Source organism: Rhipicephalus sanguineus, chromosome 6 (genome assembly GCF_013339695.2).
Source record: "Rhipicephalus sanguineus isolate Rsan-2018 chromosome 6, BIME_Rsan_1.4, whole genome shotgun sequence".
In the NCBI taxonomy this organism is placed as follows: Eukaryota; Metazoa; Arthropoda; class Arachnida; order Ixodida; family Ixodidae; genus Rhipicephalus; species Rhipicephalus sanguineus.
In genome coordinates, this window is record NC_051181.1 from 42,216,147 (window position 1) to 42,231,642 (window position 15,496).

The 15,496-nt window shown below is 47.8% G+C and overlaps 1 pseudogene; it reads right to left on the reverse strand.

The window, feature by feature from the left end:
- Positions 1 to 4,883: 4,883 nt before the first annotated feature.
- LOC119397236 (TBC1 domain family member 22B-like) overlaps positions 4,884 to 15,496 on the reverse strand; it is a 58,736-nt pseudogene continuing 48,123 nt past the window's right edge.

Sequence of the window (15,496 nt, forward strand, 5' to 3'; positions counted from 1 at the left end):
ACACTATTCGAGTATGCTGCGCGCTTTGTGGATGTTGACAACAATAGACCGTCCTTTGATCCCACAAGTTTGATGAGGCCCGACGATGTCTTTAATCGCAGTCTGAAGTCTTCGAGCTAGGACCTTCATGTATATCTTATACTCAACGTTAGAAAGAGCTATTGGGCTGTACCCAGAAACGGATCTTAACTTATCTGCGTCGTCAGTCTTTGGTATAAGTACTGTATAGGATGACCTGTATGACAGCGGCAATGTGTTTAATTTGTACGCTTCATTGAAGATAACTGTGAGGATAGGGCTTATTTCGTTCTTAAACTGTCTATAAAAGGCGGCGGTGAATCCGTCTGGCCCGGGCGATTTGCCAGGGTTTAGCTTCTCTATTGCTACTTCAACTTCATAAACAGTTATTGCCCGTTGTAAACTCTCTTTTGTTTCCTCGTCCAGGCGGGGTAAAACTGGTAAAATTCGTTCTTGAATTTTTCAATATCTAAATTATGCAATCCGAATAGCGCCCGATAATGTTCAAAAAAAGCTGTTTTGATGCCGTCTGTATGAGTTGATACGGTACCACGCCATTCTATTTCGATAATGTGATTCTTCTCGGTTCGTGCTTTTCCCATGCACAACGCGCGTTTCGTGCCACCGAGTCACGACAGACTACCTATCTTTGAGACTCGCCGGGTTCTCCAAAAATACATTAATCGGCAGGCGCGAACAATGGTGATTTATTATGAACTCCAAGCGATTGTATATCCAGGGATACCGAAAAGGAACTTCTCTTAATTGGAGTAGAGGCCATTGTCGTAGTCGTAATTTCCGTATAAAAGAACAAAAAAAAAGCAATTTTGACCCGGACGTGATTCGAACACGCAACCTTCTGATCTAGAGTCCGACGAGCTATCGTTGCTCCACCGAGTCTTTTTTTTATTTAAAACCTGTTCATAGCGATACAGACATGAGACAACAAAGACACCATCGGCCCTGGCCGAAAAACCAAAATGTGCAATCCGTGATTGTATCTTGTTGATGAATTAAATTAATACCATTTCATGGTAGCCAATTGTTGAAATGCAGGTAACCACTCTGGTGGTTCACCAAGAGATTTGTACACTTCTCGAATAAACAGAACATTTTCTTTAAAGTATTCACTAGCAGGCCTTATATCTACATCTTCATTTGGCACAGCCATTCGTGTTTTCCACACGCTGTGCATACAAAGTAGCATCACCATGTCGTAGGGCACGTCTCTTGTTTCTTCAAATGGTAAAAACCGGATAGCGAATGATGTTAATGGGAATTCTTTTTAAATGTCCGTTGTAGAATCTGCCAAAGGAAGATAGAGTCCCAGCAATCCAAGAAAATATGCTCGATTGTTTCAGGTTTTTTGCAAATGTAGCAGTTTACATCGCAAGGTAGAAATATTCCCTTCTCTTTTAGCCACGGTTTGACAGGAAGGGTGCCCGTATGTCGCACGAAGAAAAACGTTTTTGTGGTAGCCCTCACTGGCATTCTTCTAACCCGTTTTAAAACATTCTTTTCATTCCGGAGTACACATATCGCCCGGTATCTTGGAACAGGACACATAACATCCACCAAATCTCTGTACAATCGCTTTTTTGTGACAGAGGCCAAATATTCTAATGAAAAGTTCGCTCTCGGGAACCGATAAGCACTTATTATCTCATACCAAAACCCTTTCACTGACACTTTTGGTGCTGCGCTTGACGTAACTAGAAAATCTGGCATTGCGTCACCCAGTCGCGTCTGGATGACACATCGCAAGAAACCATCACTTTCATCACGCACGAACATGAATCTTGCCACTATCTGCTTGAAAAACAAGTTTTGTAATCCAAGTCCACCTTTTTTCACCGAATGAAACAAATTCAAACGACTTGTGCGCTCCCATTTAGATGCCCACACGAAAACAGCAAAAATTCTGTGCATCTTCTGCCCACTCATTCGGGACATACATAACACATGCATGTCCGGTAATGCTCAACAAAGGCTGTCTCTATTGTACTTCTCTTCTACCGATAAATCGTCGTTGAACCAGATTTCTTTAATACGGTTACTTGATGCGTAACCCTTCACTTCACTGAACGCGCGTTTTTTGGCGCTTCCCCTTGCCATAATCGCTCCGTTCATGCCCTTATCACTGCGCCTTGATAACGCTCCGCATCCATCGCTTCAAGTTCCCTTTTGATTGTTTTTATTTCTGCACTAAATAATCCCGGTACACTGCACTCGGCGTTTCTAAAGTAACCTAGCATGTTTCGTAATTCTTTTAGGGGCGAAGCTCCTTAAGGCGGCACCCGTTCGTCCCTCGTAGTCGTAGTCGTCGTCGTAGTAGTAGTAGTAGTAGTCGTAGTCCGTAAAAAGTCTTACGCTTCGACCTCCAAGGTGGTGCCGGTGGGAGATTTTTCCTGTGCGTTGTTGAACAATAAAAAATTCGCAGCGTGCGCGTTAACTAAAAGCCGAATTCTACTGTCTCTCATTCCCCATTAGCAGCCATTGGCATGTTCCAGTAGGAAACGTTAGTAGAAGTAGAAGTGTAAGTGTTAGCTAAAAGCCGACTTCTTCTGTCTCTCATTCCCATTAGCAGCCATTGTTTACCTCCAAGGTAGTGCCTGGTGAGATTTCTCCTGTGCGTGATTAAACAATAAAAATTTTGTTCAAAACGCCGTTGATTGATGAAATAAACCAGCGAAAGACGCCAGATGTTTTGTAAAAGCAGAACGAAAGAACGCCAGATGTTTCTAAAGCAAAACGAAAAGACGCCAGCTGCTTAACGAAAGACGCCAGATTTTTCTGAAGCAATGGTTTTCTAAACAATGAAAATTCACAGCGTACATGTAAAATTAAAGTGAGCTGCAAGTCGTCATAACTCATCGAACCTTTAGTATAAACGCGCCCGATCTCACGTCGGTGATGATGTACTGGGTAGAATTCACGGAAGATTCACGGTTTACCGATTAACCTCCGCAGCTTCGCCTACTCATCATTATTCACTCCGTGGATATGCTGTGATTTTTTAAAATTCTCCCATGCCTCCGCTATGTTTGACACAGCATCCTTTCTTACCGTTTGGATTTTTTCCATTATAGCTCTCACGAAGCATTCGTCTTTTAAGATATTATCATTCATTTTCCAGAGTTCCCAGTTAAACTTCGACCCACTGTATTGTTTCCCGACCGTACACACCACTATTCTGTGGTCGCTAAAGCTCACATGTTCAACTGCGTAGTTTGTGAGCAGTGGCACAAGACACGCTGACATGTATATTCGGTCTAGCCGAGCATGACTCTCCCCTTGGAAATGAGTGTAAAAAACGTCATTTCGACTTAAGATGTTTCCGACATCGGCTAACTCAAAATTCGACACGATTTCATAAAGCCTAATTGCACTCGTATCTCTACCTCTCGTATTCTTTACACGACCTTCCGGCATGCAAACACAATTAAAATCTCCTAGGAGATCCACATTTCTGTCAGGTGTCAAAAGGTTCGCCACATAATCAAAAAATGCATTTCTTTCCTGTACGGTGTTTGGAGCGTACACACATTATTCGCCAACATACATCATGTAAAGCAAAACCACACAGTACAAATCGTCCATCCTGGGTTCTTAACACACTTTGTTCAACTATACCGACAGAGTTACGCAGCATTAATAAACACCCCCCTGATTTTCCCATCGCATGACATACGTAAACATTGTACCGTGATTTAAACGTATCAACCAATTTCGTTGTTTGCTCTTCACTTTCAGTCTTTCTTTCTTGGACAGCAAGAATGTCTATGTCGTTTTCCATCAACAGACGATTTATTTGCACTTGTCGCCGCCTGGCCGTTAACCCTCCAACCATGGTAATACGAAGTGCTACATTATTATTACTGGCCATGAAAACAGAAGTGGAAGCTCAAAGTACACTCACACAACGAATTATACTGCAAACGAACTTGCATCGTTCTACTCTCCCTTCATGTTTGACGCATAGTTTGTAGGCCCACCAGTTCCTTTGCAAACTAGCACTATGGTCAGGAAGTTCCGCACGAAGACCGTCCACAACCATAGACCACTCCCAGAGAGCGACCCCGCTAATGCGGGGCGGCCAACGGAGAATTCCGCTTGTCAGGCGCAATGTTCGGTTTTGGTTTCAGGGTTGCGCGTCTGAGAAGGGTAGCTTTCGAAGGAGGACCCTCGCAGCTACCGTCATCACCTTCACGTCCATCGCCTCCCTCTGACGGGTCCCTGGGCCTCTTTGAGCTCGCACCGGTTAAATCCGTGCCCTCAACGAGCCCTTCAGTAGCGTCTACTCCAGAGGAGCTTCGAGGTGCCTCCCCTTTAGTAGCCACCACCTTAGGACGTACCATGAACGCCTCCACTCCCGCTCCGGCTTGACCTTTGTCGTCTTGACTCTCGTCTTTTCTTCCGCTGGGCTGACAGTCTCCACTAGCCTTCAGGTCTGACCTACCCTGGAAATCAGGCGAGTCGCTGCTCCCTCCGGAAGTTGCTGCCGCATCGGCCTGGTCCCTCTTGTGTTCCTCCATGGCGTAGCCCCTGCCATATGCGGTCACATTGGCGTAGCACCTCACGCACTGGGTCTCGTCGTGGCCGTAACGACGACAGAGCCCACAGCGTAGCACACGGCACTCGCACCGTATGTGGCCGGTGCCGCGGCACTGGAGGCAGAGCGGGACTCTGCCAGGCACGAACACGAGCGCATGGTCTTCACCTACTCGTAGCTGATGTGGTATGTCTTCAATGGTCATGCCAGCTTTCAAACGCAGCGACACCAGCCTAGTGTGAGAGCCTTTGTCCCCCCATCCTGGAACACGCCACCTCTCCCAGCATATCTCAGTGACGGTGCCGCATGGCGCTTAGGCTGTTCGAACGTCCTCGTCGGGCGTCGTGTGAAGCAGCCAGTACATCTTCATCCTAATGTCCTGGTGACAGGGGTCAATAGCGACGCACCGTTGGTCCTTAACGCTGAGCGTCTTCGCCGACAGAAGCTTCTTTTTTCCCTCTTCGTCCTTAAAAGTTATTGCCCAAACGTGGTTCATCTGATACGCCCCTAGGGCCGTCACCTCCGGCATCAGCTTGAGACGATTGAGCGCATCGCCAAAATGCTCAAGTCGGTAGGGGCAGGCTTTTAAATCACCATGCAAAAACACAGCAGTGCAAACAGTTGTACCTGATCGAAGCTGGGGCAAAACGAGCTGATAATCCTGTGTCGACGTTTCCATAGGCCTGATACTGCGACCCGGCTGAGCCGCTGAAACCAGCCCTTTCGAGGAGCACAACATTCCGCGTCAACAACATTCCGCCCGAAGTGGAATCCAGACGCGCTACCTTGCGCCACCGAGTCACGACAGACGGCCTATATTTTAGACTCGCCGGGTACTACAAAAGTACATTGATCAGCAGGCGCGAACAACGGTGATTTATTATCAACTCCCAGCGATTGTATATCCAGGAATAACGAAAAGGTACTTCTCTTAATTGGAGTAGACGCCATTGTAGTAGTCGTCATTTCCGTATAAAGGAATTAAAAAAAGCAACTTGACCCGGACGTGGTTCGAACGCGCAACCTTCTGATCTGGTATCACACGCGCTACCGTTGCGCCACCGAGTCACGAGAGACTGCCTACGTTTGAGACTCGCCGGGTTCTCCAAGCCTCTGCTTTTTCCATAATGCTTTTTGCGTTCATTGTCGAGCATTCCCACATCGCTTTTCGAATTCAGCAGGCATCAAACTGTCCTTACACACTCCATATTCATTTTTTTAAGTGCTTCAGCTTCAGGACTGGCTGTGAAGCGCGTTAGCACGCGCTTCTTAGCCAGTGGCCAGACCCATCTGAGGTCCTCACATCAAGTCTCTCGCAAGTCTGTTTGGATCTGCGTGACGAGAACGATCCCTCAACTAGTGTCGCAGACCTTCGTGGACACTACGCTGCAGTCGCTGAAAAGTGAGGACAAACAGTTGAGAGGAATCTCTGCAATGTTCTCCAGTACACCAGTGAATCGTTTTGGCAACAGTGTTTAAATTGTGAATCGAAATGTAGAGCATGAGCTACCCCGCGTATTCGAAACCTATGTGCCGCTTTTTAATTAGTGTTTCTTGAAGCCGACGACATGAGCCAGCACATGAGTGATTTTTCGAAGTACCAGATCTATGAAATTAGTAAAAATTTTCAACCCCTGTGGTTTTGGAGACTTCACACTGTCCAACGGCTGCAGTGCTTTCTCGCTGCGCGTTGAGTCTGCTGGCACTGCCTGCTTTTAGCGCAAACGTTGAAAGGGCGTTTTCAAAGCTTAGAATCATCAATTGAAAGGAGCGCGCTTCCATCAATGGAGCCAAAACTGCAAAGTATGCTTGCGTCTATTACAACGAGCTTCATAACTGCAATACGCACAAACGTGGGTGTTTCGTACTCAAGTATTTGTAAATGTTTGTAAATGTATTTGTGCGTTCAAACATTCCATACGTCCAGAGCACGTACGCTTCGTGTGCTCTGGTGTTGTCGTGTTAAGATATCATTTCTTCAATTTTGGAGTATTGATAATTATGCAACATTATACACCGAACTTCGGAGAATTGCGGATCTACGAGGAATAAGCTCCGGTAAACGCCGAATTTCCGCCTAAGAAATAACATCCGAAAACACGGAGCCCTATAGCTGACTCTATTCTTGACACTGAACCTATAGAAGGCTTACAAAGTAACGGAGAAACACTTACACACGTCAAAGTGGCCTAGATGGCCACAAAACGTGGTCACTTACCTCGGTTGGACGACCCGAGCACTTTCCGAACGCTCTTAAAATATAATTTAAAATATAATTGCGATAAACAGCGATCTTTTTGTTTGTTTGTTTTTATTTTTTTCGAAAATACTGCGGTCACTGAAGACCAGGCAGGTGGAGAAAATTACAATCAACCAATATGCAAACATCGAGAAAAAATCAAAGGAATAATCAAATTTGCAACAATACGAAATGGATGATACAACAATATAACAAAAATATAACAAATCATATATAAGAACAAACAATGGCAGAAATGAAGTGATGTCTTAAAGCTCAAAGAAAAACAATATACACATACGTACAGCCAAACTTATACACATGGAAATGCCTCAAGTATTACAAATACTGAGCATTAACAATCCGAAGAAGCTTTATTGCATGAAGGCAGAGTATAAACATTATAATAAGCACTAGAAGTACATAGATTGTGCATTTATGCCACGGTTTGGATGCTCCGAGCAACGCTTTCTCGATATCATCAGATGAAACGACATCAGGTGGTAAGCTGCTCCACTGAATAATTGTTCGGGGAAAGAAGGAATTTTTAAAGGTGTTAGTCCGAGTGGTGTATGGGAGCAGGTTATGCATATGACGATGCCTAGATGCGCGTCGAGCAAATGGTTGTATGTATTTATGGGCAGGAATATTCAGCTTACCATTATAAATGGAATGCAAAAATTTCAGGCATGCGATTCTACGGCACAGCCTTGCACAACCTTGCACGGTACATAGTCTTTCAACCATTTCATATTCATTTTAAACCGAGACATTGGTCCTTGTGAGGTGCGCATTCATAGAATGGCAAAATATTGATGGACGCCGACCAAGGTGAAAAATTACACCATCTCCCACTAAAGGGAACCATGTGGGGATGCGAAGCAGCGCATGGCTCGACTTAAAGTTCCGTTCATCACGGGCCCCTTGCCGATGTTAACGCGTGCTTGCAAGTGGAGCACACCATGAATTCACTGTATCTGCTGTTACTGTTACTCGTCCCGAACTCTTGTTGGAGCACGCCACGCGGGTTCATCGCGCGTCTGCAGAATCTCGTTCCCCGACGCCATCACGTGATTGCTGAGAAAGTGTAAGGGGGAGAGGCCACAGCGTCTTACCCAGCCCCTTACACAGGCCCGAACGCGCTAGCGCGTGCCAGCGCGTTCTGACTACGATACAACGCGTTCGTTCATCGCGCGTCTGCAGAATCTCGTTCCCCGACGCCATCACATGATCGCTGAGAAAGTGAGAGAGGGGGAAAGGCCACAGCGCGTTACTCAGCCCCTTACAGAGGCCCGAACGCGCTAGCGCGTGCCAGTACACATGGTTTTGTCTGCGTTACGCCAATCTAGGACAGCATACGGCAGCCCGGGCCCCTAAAGTGCTCTGCGCGTATCATCAAGGCGGTCTAGAACAAGAGGAAGAAGACTTCTCCTTGGCGTGAGCGCGCGCTCAGATGGCTATGCTAGGTGGTAGAACGCGGACGGTCGCCAGTGGAACTACGGACACAGCCCCGAGCAAAAGCTGCTTCGCATCTAAAAAGTCACAGTTTCGCCGCAACGCGAAGCAATGAATGCGATAGCAACAAATTGGAATGTAACGCGAAGAACGGAAAGCAGCTCGAAATTTTCAGCGCGTCGCTCGAGCGCAAAGGACGCACGAAAAGAACACACATAGGACGAGCGTGAACTATCATGCGTCCCAGCTCGACACTTGAAGCGCACTGCTAAAACATAAAGCAGGACGCACGAAACGAACGAACAGGTACACACCGGACGAGCGCGAACTGTCACAATTGTTGCTTATTTCTGTTTGAACAGCGCGCCCCTTTCGCAAACGCGGCCGCTGCAGCGAGCGAAGTGACTTCGTACGCTCTCTCACTTCAGCGCGGACATCGCGGGGAAAGCACAAGACATACAACCCCTCGCCCCACCCCCCCACCCGCCCTCTTCTTTCCTCGAGATAAGCGCACGATGGCGACCACGCCCTGTAGGGCGAAGAGAAACGGCGTTACCCGGCAGCGACTACCGCGCGAGCAGACAGCGGAAGCGCAAGGTTCTCCTTGCGCAAATAAGCTGGCCGACGCCTTTAAGTGCGCCCGTCACGCTCCTCGCGCCATCTCGCTGGTAATGAAGAAATGTTAAAAGCGCCTGCCGTCTCTGAGTACTGCGCTCAAAGGGTGTGTATATAACGCTCACCGTTAGCTACCTGAAGGATCTGCCTTTGGTGGCGTAGGGATAGCGCCACGCGCTGCGGACTGAGAGGTCGCTGGTTCGATTCCGCGCTTCGGAAGCTTTTTTCGGAATTATTTTTCTTTGGGACCTTTAAATATATATATATATATATATATATATATATATATATATATATATATAGATAGATAGATAGATATTGTAACGAGAGAAACAGAGACAACGCCTGTTCACTAGGCCGGCTGTTCTATTCTCCCCAACTTCCTCTTTCTCCCCTTCGCGGTAGCCCGTCTCGTGCCAGCGCCCGAGTGCCGCTCTTGCTTCCTTACACTCGGCCACACTGCGGCATTGCAAGGCGAGCTGCGAAATCGGCTCCGGAGGGCGGCATTGACTGTTGCGTGGCGGCCGGTCTTGGCCACGCAGAGACTTGGTCTGAAGAGGTGCCAACGATACCTCTGGCGGCCGGCATTGGCTGTGTGCGGAGGTCGGTCGTGTGACTGGTGTGGTTGCGATGGTCGTGACTTGACTGGCCAAGCTGACGAGAATTCTGGGGGGCGACATTGGCTTTGTCGAAGTGGTCGTTGACGGCCTCGATCGTGCTGTGGACTAACGTGGTGGGCGGCAGCGGACGACGGTAGCATCTGGCACTTATTAAGCAACCTCGGGACAAGCTTCTGCGCTGCTGAGTAATCAATGTCCCCTACTTTAGCGCCGCACACGTGTGAATGCTGTGTTTGCTACAAAACTTCAGGTACTTTGGTCGTAGAAGAGCGACGCTTAGATCGCAGCGGAATGTCTCGGATGTCTGCAGCCATGCTTGCCTCTCCGGCCTTAATCAGAGAGACATCGCTGAAAGGGATGGGAATGGCGCTGCAAGTGCTTTCTGGTGCGCGTCTGCGATATACTCGAACCGTCGAATGAGGAGTCATGGATGTGGCGACTTTGTTGCGGAATCCATTAGTCAGGCCATCGGCGCACGTGGGCTGTACTGGCACGTCTCTTGTTTGGTTCTTGCTCAGCGCTGGTTCTTGCAGTTTGGTTTTGCTCAGCGCAAGGTGACCATCTGTGCATTCGGCCAATGACTGCACTGGACTTCGCGCACGTTGCTCCGGCTTTGAGCTGGTAGCATGTTGACAATTAGAGAAGCCGGTGTCTCCCACGTGCCGAAGTGGTGATGAGCTAGGGCTTGCGGTCGTCGCCATTTGTGGCGTAGAGGCGGTCTCGAGAGAAACAGAGACAACGCCTGTTCACTAGGCCGGCTGTTCTATCTTTCCAACTTCCTCTTTCTCCTCTTCGCGGTAGCCCGTCTCGCGCCAGCGCCCGAGTGCCGCTCTTGCTTCCTTACAATATATATATATATATATATATATATATATATATATATATATATATATATATATATATATATATATATATACTTATACATATATGCAGCCATGACGGCGGCGACGGCGACGGCAAAAACCAGCCGAGACTGTCCATATAATTGCTGTCGCAATAAAATGTTTACTGACGTTTCGGCTCGCACACGGGAGCCTTTTTCTCAATGAACGAAACACGAAGGCAATTAGCTTCTATTCGGTTTAGTACATGGACGTAATGTGGTGCGTGTATGAGATTAAGATTTCCGCTGTTGCGACTGAAAACTGCGCGCCGTGGCCTGGATATGCAGCGACTCAAGATAAAGCTGCTAGCTTAGATTTATTTCTCTTGAAGTGACGCACACGCTGTCCCAGCCTATCTGGTGACCCGTGGAGTCAGCATGTCCTGCAAGGGCGCTGGATACCGCGCGATTCTTGTTGGCATCGTTCCGATGCTCGCCGAGTCTTCTTTCAAGATTGCCGCTCTCCGCGATGTACTTGAAAACCTATCGAAAAATGACGCAGCATTTCCGCTCTCAAGAGTTTGGCTTATCCCAGCCATCTTGAAGGGGGAGTGCTGACATTTTTGGACACCGTTAAAATACACACGAATGCAGTCGGCATTGTCTGCTACGGTTTCAGCCATTTTGTGCTGCGCGAACTCGGCACCACCTCACGAGTAGGTGCGGGAATTCGTGAATTAGCCTTGCACGACGGCTTCACTTTTTCGAACAGAATACCGTGGTGCCGACGCCGCCATGTGAACTATAGTGAAACGGATGCCGAAGTGCAGCGCCATCGTGAACTGGTGGCACAAAGTGCAGGTGAAACGGAATAGTCACTGGTGCTTTCTCGGCAAACATCAGCAAACGGCCCGCTCACTTCGCGTTGAGATGAAAGACAGCACGAAAACCGCTTCGCTCCCGGGAGCGGTGGTATTCCCTTACACCATGCAGCGTTCTGAAGAGTTACGCGAGATTGTATCCAAAGAGGTAGCTGCTCTGCTTACTTCGTTATAACATTACAATTTGTTTTTATCGCATTCATTGTTTCGCCCTCGCTGGGAAACTGATTTTTTTCGTCCCGTCACCAACGTCACGAAAAGCACGCCAGGTGATGGTAATGACGATAGAAGCTCGCTTGGGCGCGCCACGTCGCGGATGACAACGGCCCACGCAGGCACAAGAACGCTTGGGAGCAGTTTTGGCGCAATAATGCGTTTTTGGAGCAGGATGACGCAGCAGAAGCGGATTGGAGCAGCGTGGCGCAAATGGCGCAGCACTTCCACCTCTGCTTCCACTATACATTAGCTCGCTCGGTGCTCATTGCACGGAAACAATAGGCAACGTGTTGACAACGCTGCTGCGTGGCGAAACTGTGCTCCGAAGGCAGTGGGGTGTCATCGGCTAATCCGACGAAAAAGTGGAGTAGCGCAAAACTACGTTGTTCTCAAAGCACGCACTCCACGCGCATTGGGGGCCTCCGTCACCTAGAGACGCTTGCGTAGCTCTCGGCAAAACCCTTCGCTGACACCGCTCTCTAAACCACCCCTAGATGGCAGCGCCATCCCTGCCTAGTGTGTCTAGTGTTCCTGTATATGCACCCACTACCTGCGGAGCATACACAGGGAAACAATGTCAAGAGAGGGACGCAGGGTGGAACATATAGACCGTATGTAACACGATTGCGCCATGAAACGTTTCGTTCACGGCGCAGTGGTCAGCCCATCCGTCTTCTTTGTTCAAAAGCCGTGGACGTTCCATTTCCTGGTCCGGTAATTCAGACGAAGTTTTTCTCAATCCCTTTCTGACCTACACGCTTCCCTTTTTAGTGACGCCCTTTCCGTGAAGGGAATGACGGGAGTCAATTCATAGTGAGCCCCGCCATAAGACACTTTTGTGTTGAAATTTTAGAAAACGAGAAAAAAAAAACATGCTATATACCCGCAGTCGTCTAACAGTCTCACCTTATTTGCAAAAACAAGTCACTTAGTGATGCAGTAACGTAGCCCAGGGGCGTAGCCAAGGCGGGGGGGGAGGTTCACCCCCCCCCCGAAAAGTTTCAATTTTGCTAGCGTATATATACATGCACATATACAAACGCACGCACGAACATACATAAAGTATGATTGAACCCCCCGCCCCCCCCCAAAAAAAAAACATTTCTGGCTACGCCCCTGACGTAGCCGTCAATATCTCGAGATCTGAATCTATCCCGGCAATAGATCAATTTGTTTTACTTCAGGCAATTTCGTTGTAACGCGCATATTGAATCAAAGTGACTCGCTTCATCACAAAGCCACCCTCCGTCCTTCGTTGTTATTCGGTGCTTTTGACAGTTTACCGCTTCACAAAAGCACGTTCTTAATTCTGCTAAATTAAAAAAAGAAAGAATTGCTCTCAGTGTTGCCTGGTGCAGACAGATACAACCCAGTGAATTGAAAGAACTGAATACGGAATACATCGAAGTCTTTGCTGTTCACTCCTGGGCAGGAGTGAAGGAAACAGAGACAACCGAAACGATACAAATTTCGAAGACCTTCAATCTATTTAGTGGCAGTTCTCAAAAACATCTATGTGAGAACATTTTTAAACGACCGTTACGCAGCCCCACAAAGGCATTTTAGCGTCTTGAGATATTACAAAAGTCTACTGCCTTACAAGTCACTGTCATTTGCTACGGCAACGCCCATATGATATCAACATAGAATAACAAAAAACGAAAAGCATCGGCACAATGCGCTAGCATCGTAACGCAATAAATATTCGGTTGCGACTAACGGAAATCGTAGAATTTCCGGAGTAAAAATGAGTAAGCAGTGTAGCGATTCTCACGTGCAGCCTATACTGCATATAAACTGGCAAGTTTCCAGCAGAACACTTACGGCAGGCATTCAATCAACGCTAAAGGTTATGCGCTACTAAGCTGTTGAATTTGCTTATTAAATGTAACAGCGCAATCTGACGGTCACTGATGTTGTGTCAGGAGAGGTAAGAATGTGAGTGTTATCGGGATACATGCAAGCACATTTTGCGAGGGCAACACATCTGACTGGATGCGGACGTGCTTGGTAACGTCGTGATGCTGTGAACCTAGAAAGGAAAAGGCCCTAGGTCATGCATGAAGGCAACACAAAGTCACACAGACAAATTGCTGTCAGATTCCACGTCTTCAATAAGGCCTGGAAGGTGTGAAGGTCGAGTTAACGTAGATGGCTTAGGGTTCGCGCACGTCACTCAGCCACGCTCATCACGCTTGTGTCGCCTCCTCCCTCCTGCTGCTGGTGCTGGCTTCGCCATCATCGCGTCCCCCTGTTGCAGAAACCCGACGTACGAGAACAGGCTGCACAGGATCTGACTCTGCGAGAACCCCACACAAAAAATTTAAAAAAATTAACAAAATAGAGCTGATGCGTATAAGACGGAGCCCATGCGTTTGCTCATTATTGATTACTCTTTATTGTATTGCATAATTAATGTACTTTTTACTTTTCTTAATGAAAACTATTTCTTTAATATGTTTGCGCGACTCACTGCCACAATGTAAGGCAATGTAGGGCACCTAAAGCTGTCTCATTGCATCTTTTACCTGGCCATCGCCATTGCTTCATTGTTCGCAATGAAAACAATAAAGAATTGAAATGAAATGAAGACATATTTATTTAACCCTACTAAGACTAGACATGTGCGCCGGTCCCAAAATCGCTGGCGGCGGCGTGCCGGGTTTCCACCTCCGGCGGCGCCGCGTGAACGGCGCGGGGTTCATCGGATCGGCGGCGGCGCGGCGCGCAGCGGGAGGGGGTAGATTTGAGAGTTCGTGGGAGAGAAATTTGTCCCTTGAAGTTCGTAAAAAAATATGTTTCAACAAAAAAGCGAAGGTGTAAATGCGATAGAAATATGTCGTAATGTTGTAAGAACTATGGCTAGTAGCTACTTTAATTCGATCTCTCGTAACGCTACAAAACGCTGGTGTATTGGAATACGGCTGCTCCCAGGAGAGAAGCGGTTTTCATTAGGTTATTATATCGGTGGTTTAAGCAATGGTGAGATCACAGCGCGTAGAAGGGTAATCGAGCCGTTTGCAGATAACTGCCGAGATAGCGCGCACGCCAGAGCTCCCGACCGCGGCCTATAGTGAATTTTCACAGTTGCTACTCGAGTGACGCCGCCCCCCTCCCCAGGCGTCCGTTCATACTCCTTCGTCGCGAAAGACGGGCGGGGCGTTTCGTTTCTCGTTGAGGAGCAATCGACGGCAGGCCTCGCACACGGGCTGATGGTATCGTATGCGCTTTCCTTGCGACGGATATGGCCAGCTTGTTTCATCTCTGCGGCAGCCGTATTCCTCGCCAGCGCTGGGCAGCTTTTACTCGCGGGTAGAACATACGATGCGCGGAGCGATGTTAGGGATTTGGGCTTTATACGAACATGACGGCGACGGTGAAGACCTGCACAAAATGTCTATATTTCTATCACAATAAAATATATGAAAAAACCGTGGATGCGGGCTCGCTTTTTTTTCTGGAGTTGCATTGCCTTCGCTGTAAGAGTTCGTCCGTTGGAAGAACCAAATAATCCGGCGCCTTTTTCATTAGTTTCGTTCTCGCCTTCACTACCCTTCTTACAGGCGATATCTCCTCGCCACTCATTTCTTTATAAAACGCGTACAATGTCACCACTAAGCATTGAGCCTATGAAGATTTCGCACCTGTCCACTACACCCTGTTATATCCACTTGCGCAATCGAAAACGCACAGAATGGAGCGAAAGCAGTTGGTCACACTCGATGGTCATGCGAGACAAGGAACGGGTCGGCGACTGCGTGGCAACGTAGGGTGGGAGACAATTCACAGTGATATATCTCGTATGTGGCCCTATCGAGAGTATCTGCCCGAATGATGTCAGGTGAATGACCGTTCTGGCGTCACTAAGTGCGCCACAAAGACGAGAAACGAAAGTGAGAATAAGGCGATCGTTTTTTAATAGCGAAGCAGTTCTAGCTCGGCGTAAAGAGTTTGACCGTGCCCAAAAACCATCATCATCATTACCGGGTTTGCTCCACGAAATTTGGGCAGAGCCAACTACGGCGGGGCCTGTAATAACCCTAATGGGGGAGAGAACGAGTTAGAGATTGAGGGAGA